We start from the raw sequence: 9,527 nt of genomic DNA, 5'->3' as shown, positions 1-9,527 counted from the left end.
AACCCTAGCATGTCATCTCATGTCACAAGTCCTTAAGTAATCATGGATGCACAAGTCAACTGCCAACTTTCTTTCCAGCTTTCTAGCTCCTTGATTCAAGGCATTTAACTTGCTAATTCTTAGTCTTGGATTTGATGTAAATCACCTTAAATTAAGGAAAAGCTTGTGTCCTCAGCTTAACCGGTCTTTAGGGTTTCATGTAAAGATGGTTGCTTGTAACCATTTGTTTCTCTCGCCTATATATACTGCCTTGTACATTCAGAATTACTCATGAATTACACTTTGAAACCAAAAAATCTACAGTTCTTTATTAGTGCATATCCCTGGCCATGAGTTTACTTATTACAAGTACAACTCATTCATCTGTAAGGGAGCTGCGTTTTAAATTTCCCTACGATTTTGAAAGCAAAACGAATTATACAAGTCTTAATGCTCAATGTTCAATGTTGTCTATATATATGCACAAAAAAATTCGGTTACAAATTTTTCTCATCAATTATATTTTTTATTAAAAATTTATAATCAGCTTCTGTTGTGTACATATCCCCTTTTTTTACAGTCTCTTTAGAAAAAGTGACTTAACATTAGAGGAGTGCCAATAACAGTTTCTGAATCATTATTGCAACATTTTTGCAGGCCCCCTTACCCCAAGAAACTGATATTGAAGCAATCATCTGAGAGTGCAAATCTCACACTCTCGAAAATGTGCAAAAATACCTAAAAGAAACCTGAAAACTGTGATTGACGTTTTCATTCCAAAACTTGCAAAGGGCGATATCATTACACCCACAAACCGATTGACTGTTTGCTAAATCTACAGCTTCTGGTGTGCCACCACCCTCACTTGTCTGAAAAATTAATCATAGTCAATAGTTTTCAATCAAACCATTGCATTCACTTTCATTTTTTTATTTGACAAACGACAGTGTTAGCAAGTTAAATTATTAGTTATTAGGGGAGGGAGATTGATGTGGATAAAACTCGTACCATAATGCATAGGCATGATTAATTTCCGTTACTGCTGCAAAGTGCGGTCTGCCATTCACTTTATTTTTAACCATCCAGTAGTTATATGACAATTTTGGCATTTGCATGTTGTACTTACTGAATAAAAATCAACAGCAATGAAAATTAGGCCATCGATTGCCAGCTGCAGCACGGCAGGTTTTGAGCATGTTGTGAACACGGAAAATTCCTGAAACGAAAGAGACAAGAACAACGTGCACAAACAAATATTTGTGTTTGATGATTTTAGGTTACAATCTCTTTCAAATTTGATCCTCTGATTCGATCTCCGTAAGGTGTTGATTTGTGGATGTTTCGTTGATCCAAGGGCCGTCGAGGCTTGATCTTGGATGAACTGTTGGAAGTTTCTTTAAGGGGCCGTGGGCTTAATCTTTGAAGGTGGATTTGAGCGGATCTTCAAGGAGCCGTTGGGGCTTGATCTAAGGATGAACGTTCTTCAAGGGCCGTGGGCTTGATCTTGAAGGTGGATTTGAGCGGATCTTCAAGGAGCCGTTGGGGCTTGATCTTGAGGATGAGCGTTTCTTCAAGGGCCGTTAAGGTTTGATCTTGAATAACGGTGATGAACGGATCTTCAAGGGCTTTTGGGCTTGATCTTGAAGAACGGTTGGATGTGTGGATTTGTTGATGTTTGTTGATCCAAGGGCCGTCGGGGCTTGATCTTGGATGAACGGATGATGAACGATGGTGCTTTCTTCAAGGGCCGTCGGGGCTTGATCTTGAATTGGTGGAAGTTTTTCAAGGGCCTTTGGGGCTTGATCTTGAATTGGTGGATGGTTGATCCAAGGGTCGTCGGGGCTTGATCTTGGAAGAACGATGAACGAAGAACGAAGAATGAAGAGAGCTTTCTTGATTCTTCAGGAACCTTGAGAGCTTTAGAGTTTCAAAGCTTCAAAGATTTGGGGAATTCTCTTCCAATTTGGGAGTAGAGAAATGTATTTGTGAATTGGTTCCTTGATTCTTTGATGGAGGAGCCTATTTATAGGCTTTGGGAACGAATCACCACCATCCATTTGTTTTGGTGGATGTTGTAGGTGAATTTTGGTGGATGTTGTAGGTGAAATTTGGTGGATGTTTGTAGGTTAAACTTGGTGGATGTTGTAGGTGAAACTTGGTGGATGTTGTAGGTGAACTTGGTGGATGTTGTAGGTGAACTTAGTGTATGATGTAGGTGAAGTGAATGAAGGTTGTAATTTTAATACAATGGTCAACATTTATTTCACCAAAATTTCAATGTTTACAAATGTAATCTTAATGCAATGGCTAACATTTATGCCACCGAAATTTCAATGTCTACACATGTCAAGTAAGGGAAGCTGATTATCCTTGTAACATCAAATAAAATTTTGATTAATTAGAAGTTCATGAACACCAGTGACATTGTTTGAGAAGATCCAGAGTTTCATTCCTTTATCCCCAGAAGCAATTTATTATCGATCTCCATTAGTTTCATGCACAAGCTAGGGTTTAACGCATGAAAATATTTCATTATAACCAATGCCATGTTCACATTCACCACAAATTATATTAAACCTATTTATGTTAAAATCCCAAGCCAATTTGTGGTTTGGTAAATGCTACGTACATATACTATACAAAAAATTTCATATTTATTTTAGGGCGTGGTCTGTACGGAATTATGGATTGGTAGGGAACTTGAAAGTGGGCTGGATATGGATGGGTGTGTGGGTAAGGAAAAAAAAAATTGGCTGGGCTATAGTTGTCGCCCATATAGTTAATCACTAGAGGAATTTTCTCCAATGCCATCACTAGATCACATCTTATATACATCGTAGACTAGACAATTAATCCGGTACCCTCTCCATGATTATACTTCCTGATTGTAGCATATATTTGTACTTAGTGTAGGATTCTTACCTTAATAGGGATTAATATAACCGATGTATTTTAATATTTTCCACACATCAATGCAAGGAGTCATAATTCTATATGGTATCACTCGTCTAAGTTTTCATAGGTCCTAGGTTTGTCTCCCTTTCCCTTCTCTTGCCGTCCAAACCGTAAATGAATAAAAAAACACAGCAGCTTGTCTTCCAATTTTGTCCCCTCATGGCGTCATCTTATTCCTCTCTTCCTGGCCAAAACACTGCAACTTCCTTAAACTTTCTCCACCAACTATATTGTTTGGGTTCGTCAACTCAAAGCTTTTCATATTGGTCATGATCTCTGAAAATACGTAGACGGTTCTCCTCTCTCTCCCCCTCCCACCATTGCCAATCCTAAATACATTGAAGTTGACCATCTCTCTCCTCCTTAAATCCCCAATTCCGAGTAGCTCCGTTGGTATCAATAGCACCAACTAGTGCTTAGCTATCCATGAGTACAATCTCTGAATCTTTACTTTATCTCACTATTGGTTGTGCCACATTTCCATGCTTTATGAGATTGCCTCCGTACTCAATTTTCTTAGACCTTTATTACTAATGAAGCCACTTTGCGCTTCCAACTCTTGGATTTGTCCAAAGGCTCCAAGATCGTAAATGTCTACATCCAAGAAGCCAAATTCATTGTTGATCCACTTGTTGAAATTGGTGAACCTATTTATGATACAGATCATGTTATTTGTACTACTCATGGACTCAAGACCGATTGCCATATGCTTACCACTACCTTGATCAGTGGTCGTCTTCTTTCCTTCATCGAATTATGTTCCAAGATTCTCATCTTTTACCATCAAAATCCCAAAAATAATTATGGAGATAACAATGGCCAAGCCCTTATCATGGCGAATTCAAGGTATGGGGGTAGTCGTGGCAATTCTGACTGTGGTGGTGGAGGTAGCCGTGTAGGTTGGCGTGGTCCCTCTAGCTGTTGGGGAAATCGCAGGCCCTGGAACAACAACAATCATCAACGACCTACTTTTAGAGCCTAGCCCAACCACAACCATCAACAACCCTAGAATCCTCAGTAGTCGTAACACTTTACTGCGGGCCTAGTGCAACATTATCCACAACTTGCTTGGCCCGGTTTCCTACCCTAACAGACATTCGATCCAGCCAATTCCCAGGCTCAGCACTCCCGAATCCACTGCAATCTCCATTCTTGGTCCAACTTGGTGTTACAACCGTAACACCTCTCAGCACACAACAAACTTGCCCACATCGCTACAACTGGCATGACTAAGCCCCACCCTTAGCTGGAGCTCAATTTAACAGCAATTCAAACTTTTATGGTATCTTGACACTGGTGCTACCCACCACATGACCGATCAATTGTCTTTGGTTTTTCCTATAAAACCCTATGCCGGTTCTTCTAATGTATACTTGGGTAATGGTGATACTATGAACATTGCCTGTACCATTACCATTCCCTCTTTCTCTTGGTTCTTCTAGCTTTACTCTTTAAAATACTTTTTTTTCTTTCTGACCTTCGTAAAAATATTTTGTCTATTGCTTATTTTACCCAAGATAATTTAGTGTTCTTTGTCTTTACTCATCATTTTTATCAAATCTATGACTTACTTACCGATGTGTTGATGTTTCATGGCGCCTGTAAAGATGGGCTTTATCCTTTGTCTATATTTTCCGCCATCTCTGCTGCCCCTCAAGTCTATGTCGTCGTCTCTTCCACCACCTAGCACCAACATCTTGGTCTTTTCCATTACTTAGCACCGTCTTCATTAGTCATATCTTGTCTTTCTTCTAATTTAGGTCCTACTGTTAGAGTTGATAAATCATTTTGTATGGACTTTGCCCCAAGTCTACGCAATTATCCTTTTATTCTAATAATAATATTCTCGGTTCTTCCCCTTTTTATATTATTCATTCTAACGTGTGGATGTCTTCAATTACTTTTGTCAAAGGTTTTCGCTATTGTGTACTCTTTACTGAAGATTTTTTCTGTTATTCCTAGATTTATCCAATGAAACGAAAATTTGAGATCTTTGATCACTTTAATAACTTTGTTGCCATGATTCATAACCTGTTTCATGCCGCTATTATGGTCATCCACGGTGACAATTGTACTGAATATGTCAATCAATCGTTTTCTACCTTTTGTCATGTACATAGCATCGAACAACGCTATTCTTGCCTCCACACTCCACAACAAAATGGGCTTGCTAAGCGAAAACATCGCCATATTGCCATCCTTATTCGCTCCCTTCTCCACACAGCCAGCTTACTGAAGGAAAATTTGTGAAAAACTAATTTCATTAAGCAACATAATACATGCATTTAACAATTAAACGGCGGAAGCATATTTCTATGCACTTTAAAACAAAACTTAAACCATGAAATTCAAAGCCTAGTTGTTGTGGTGAACGAAGACTCAACTCAAATCTTAAAGAAAAGAGTTGAGGAACTTTTATACCTTTGAAGCACCTTTTTGCTTAGCAAAGGATATTCACCCATGTGAGGGTCTTGTTTCCTTTGTCTCCTTGTTTCTTAGCTTCATGGATATGGATGGAGGAACTTTGCTTCTTGCCTCCATGATTTTTTGGATATGGATGGAGGAATGGGCTCTCCAAAGTCCCCAAAGTTGGAGATCTCTAAGTTCTGGCACCAAGAATGGTTAAGGAAGAAGATGAGTGACCATGAAAGAACAAAATGCTAGCAATGATCTCCTATGGTTTCCGGCCTCTCTAGAGAGAAAGAGAGTTCTTGTGTTCTCTCATCTTTTCTCAAAGAAAAACCCTAATGAAGAAAAGGCTATAAAGTTACTTTTGTACCTATCTTCATTAGAGTGGCAAATTTGTAATAAGTCTGAAGCCACTCCATCTTTAAGCATGGTCGGCCTCCCTATTGTTAGTGTGTTAATTAGTGTTCTAAAAAACGCCCTAAGTGGCCGCCTAGGTGCTAGGCGGGCACCAACCGAGGTGATTTCTGGTCGAGCTCTAGGCGGGCTAGGCGGTGCTAGGCGGCTGGGCGAAGCTGGGCCGTTTTTTTTTTTTTTTTCTATTCTAAGTTTCTATTCTATTCTAAGTTTCTACTTCTAAATTGAATTCTAATTCTATCATGTGACCTAATTTCAGAATCTGCACCTCTACATCTCTTCTTCACCATTCGCCCATTTTGTTTCTTCTTCGGTCTGCCTCATCTGCACTGCAACCTGCACCGCTGTACGACTTCGTCTCTTCCTCGGTTCTTCCTCTGCTGCACTGCACTCACCTGCTGCACCGCTGCACGACTTCGTGTCTTCTTCTTCTTCCTCATCTGCTGCACTGCACTCTGCAATCTGCATTCTGCAGCTACAGTCAACAGCAAAGGCTGCGAAGCCCCCAAAAGGTGAGTTTTTGTTCTACAGATTTCAGATTTGTAAATGTTGAATTTGTTAAGGTATTGGAAAAATTACAGAGTTTTGGATTCGAAACCAATTGTATTGAAGGGAATCTGACAATCTGTTAACTTATTTGTCTACTGATAATTGAAAGAAATTCTGATAGTATTATTTTCGTGCTAGTTGTTTGCTAGATCCAGGTGCACATCTTACTATCTTAGATTCTTAGCCTAATTGTGTATCAATTAATAATTATATATATATGCATGCGAGGACCCAATCTGCATATATTTATAAACAAGAACATCGTCTGTCACAATTGTTTGTATAATTGGGCATATACATGAACCTTTTTTTAATATAGCCTTTTGTCGAATGAGCTTTCCAATTTATGATGGCTGCCTTTAGAGTTAGATTGGTTTAGTTAGCTATTCTCAAAGCTATGACAGCAATATGCATCAGTTGAGTGGAATTCTGCATCAGTAATTTGGTTTGGTTAACTGGCAGGTTCTTGAACTGTTTTTCCATTTCATTTAGTTATACTTCTGATTCTGATCATCAATCTAAGTTGGCTAACTTGGCTTATAAATTAATATACTGTGATAATTTTTTGTGGGAGATTAATACCTAAAAGTTTGTAATGTTTATTTTATATGAATTTTAGGATTGTTTCTTCTCTTGTGTGATGATGACTGGTACTTTATCTTCTGGAGCATCTACTACAATGTCAGCCTCCTCCCAATCTGAAAATGTGTTGAAGCGTAGCTCGGAAGATGTGGGATGGGAATATGGGATCTTGGCAAATCCTACAAACTCAGATAAGGTGAAATGTAAGTTGTGTGACAAAATCATTAGTGGTGGAGTACATAGATTAAAACAACATGTAGCCAACATAAGGGGAAATGTAGCGGCATGTACAAAGTCTTCGAATGAAGATAAAGCCAAATGTCGAGCCGCATTAGAAGAAGCAAAAAATAAGAAGAAACAAAGGGATAAACACATTGTGGAAGCGAGGGAAGAGGTGCAACTTCAACAAATTCAAGAAGAATAAGACATTGAAGTGATTGGGTCAAGGAAAAGGCCTCGCACTCTTGGACCTATGGATAAGTTTGCATCCTCCATCAATCCCGATTCTTCAAATGAGGGAAGTAAGAAGACTCGGCAACAAAACATCCATGATGCAATTTGGAAAGAAAGAACACATCAAGTGGATCAATATGTGGCTCGATGGGTGTATGAAGCCGGTATTCCTTTCCATGCTATTGATAATGATAGCTTCAAGCATGTGATGGAAGTGGTTGGTCAATTTGGCCCGGGTTACCTACCTCCAAGCCAATATGAATTAAGGGAGCCATTATTGAAAGAAAAAGTAGAAAGAGTAAAAAAATCACTCAAGAAACATGAAGAAGAGTGGGCTTTCAATGGTTGCTCAGTCATGACCAATGCTTAGAGTGACCGAAAAAGAAGAAGCATAATGAATTTATGTGTCAATTGCAAGGAAGGCACCATATTTCTTTCTTCTAAGGAATGCTCTAGTGAAGCACACACCGGGGAATATATCTTCGAATATGTTGACAAGTGTGTTGAAGAAATTGGGCCTCCAAATGTGATTCAAGTGGTAACCGATAATGTTTCTAACAATATGGCGGCGGCAAACATGATGAAAAAAAAGAGGCCGAATATGTTTTGGACATCATGTGCCACTCATACTTTGAATCTCATGCTTCAAGGGATTGGTAATCTCCCTAGGTTCAAAGGAGTTATTAACAAGGCAAAGGCTTTCACTATCTTCATTTATGCACATCATAAAACTTTGGCATTGATGAGGAAGCATACCAAGAAAAGAGACATAATAAGGCCCGGAGTCACTAGATTTGCAACTTCTTTCCTCGCATTGCAAAGCTTGATGGATAAGAAAAAAGACTTGAAGGTTATGGTTGCTAGTGAAGAATGGGAACAATGCAAACATGTCAAGACTACAAAGGGGAAAGTGGCATATGCTAATGTATTGAGTTCACATTTTTGGAGTGGGGTCTTACTTTGCTTGAAAGTGTTTTAACCTTTATTCAAGGTACTTTGAATTGTGGATGGGGATAAGAAGCCATCAATGGGGTTTTTGTATGGAAAGCTACAAAAAGCAAAGATGGAGATTAAAGAGACATTCAAGAACAATGAGGCCAACTATCAACCAATTCTTCAAATTATTGATGAAAAAGCTCGTGAGCGGCTTGATAGTCCATTGCATTTGGCGGGCTACCTCTTGAACCCTTATTATTTCTTCAAAAATCAAAGCATACAACATGATCCAATTGTCATGGAGGGGATCTTTACTTGTGTTGAGAAGTTCTTCCCCGATAACTATGAGGTTCAAAACCAAGTGATAAATGTTGAGATGCATAAGTATAGAGTAAAAGAAGGTGGATTTGGAAGACATTTGGCCGAACTTGGATGCGCTGAGAATGATGAAACTATAATCCGGGTATGAATATTCACATATGCTTATATTTTATTTATTAAATTTGAGTTTACTACTTATTTTTCATTACTAATTGTTTTTTTTTTTCTTCATTAGTTGCATGGTGGTATAATTATGGAAATGGTGTGCCTAATTTGCAAAGGATGGCTATAAAGATACTCTCATTGACTACAAGTTCATCCGGTTGTGAAAGAAATTGGAGTTCTTTTGAAGGTATACATACAAAGAAAAGGAATAGACTAGATACAACAAGGTTAAATAATTTAGTCTATGTCCAATTTAATGCAAGGATTATGAACAAGAAGAAAAGAAAGAAGGAGAAGAAGGTGGACATATTGCTTGCAAGTGAAGCTAGTATGGCTTAAGGATGGATTGTGGAGGGTGGTGATGAAGAGCTTGAGCTTGGCTTGGGAATTGGAGAGACATCGGAGGTAGGTAGTTCCCTGGAGCCTAGGGGGAGTTCTAAAAATATTGAAGTAAGAGAACTTCATGAAGAAGATTTTATATCGGATGAGGACACGGAAGAAGAAGGAGATGATGAAGAAATTAAGTTCGAGTCCGACACAGAGAGAGTCTTGGAGGGATATGGTGAAGAAGAGTTTGATGCCTAGTAACTTTCGTAGCTCAATTTTCTTTTACGTCAATGTTTGCATGTGTAGCATTCAAACATTTGACTCGTTGTTAATTCTATGAAATGTATGCCCATCATTCGTACTCACTGATGTTAATTCTATTATGTGAAATGTTTGTGCAACATTTGTACATTTGACTTAGTAGTGTTGGACTTGAA

At 38.6% G+C, this 9,527-nt stretch overlaps 1 long non-coding RNA gene across 1 annotated transcript; it reads left to right on the top strand.

Moving 5' to 3' along the window:
* Positions 1-1,459: 1,459 nt before the first annotated feature.
* Positions 1,460-2,307, top strand: LOC126624233 (uncharacterized). Its single transcript, XR_007624019.1, has 2 exons — positions 1,460-2,057; positions 2,128-2,307. It is a non-coding gene; the product is annotated as an uncharacterized LOC126624233 (long non-coding RNA).
* Positions 2,308-9,527: the final 7,220 nt, after the last annotated feature.

This window comes from Malus sylvestris, chromosome 5 (assembly GCF_916048215.2).
Source record: "Malus sylvestris chromosome 5, drMalSylv7.2, whole genome shotgun sequence".
NCBI lineage: Eukaryota > Viridiplantae > Streptophyta > Magnoliopsida > Rosales > Rosaceae > Malus > Malus sylvestris.
This window is presented reverse-complemented; position numbering and strand designations above follow the sequence as displayed.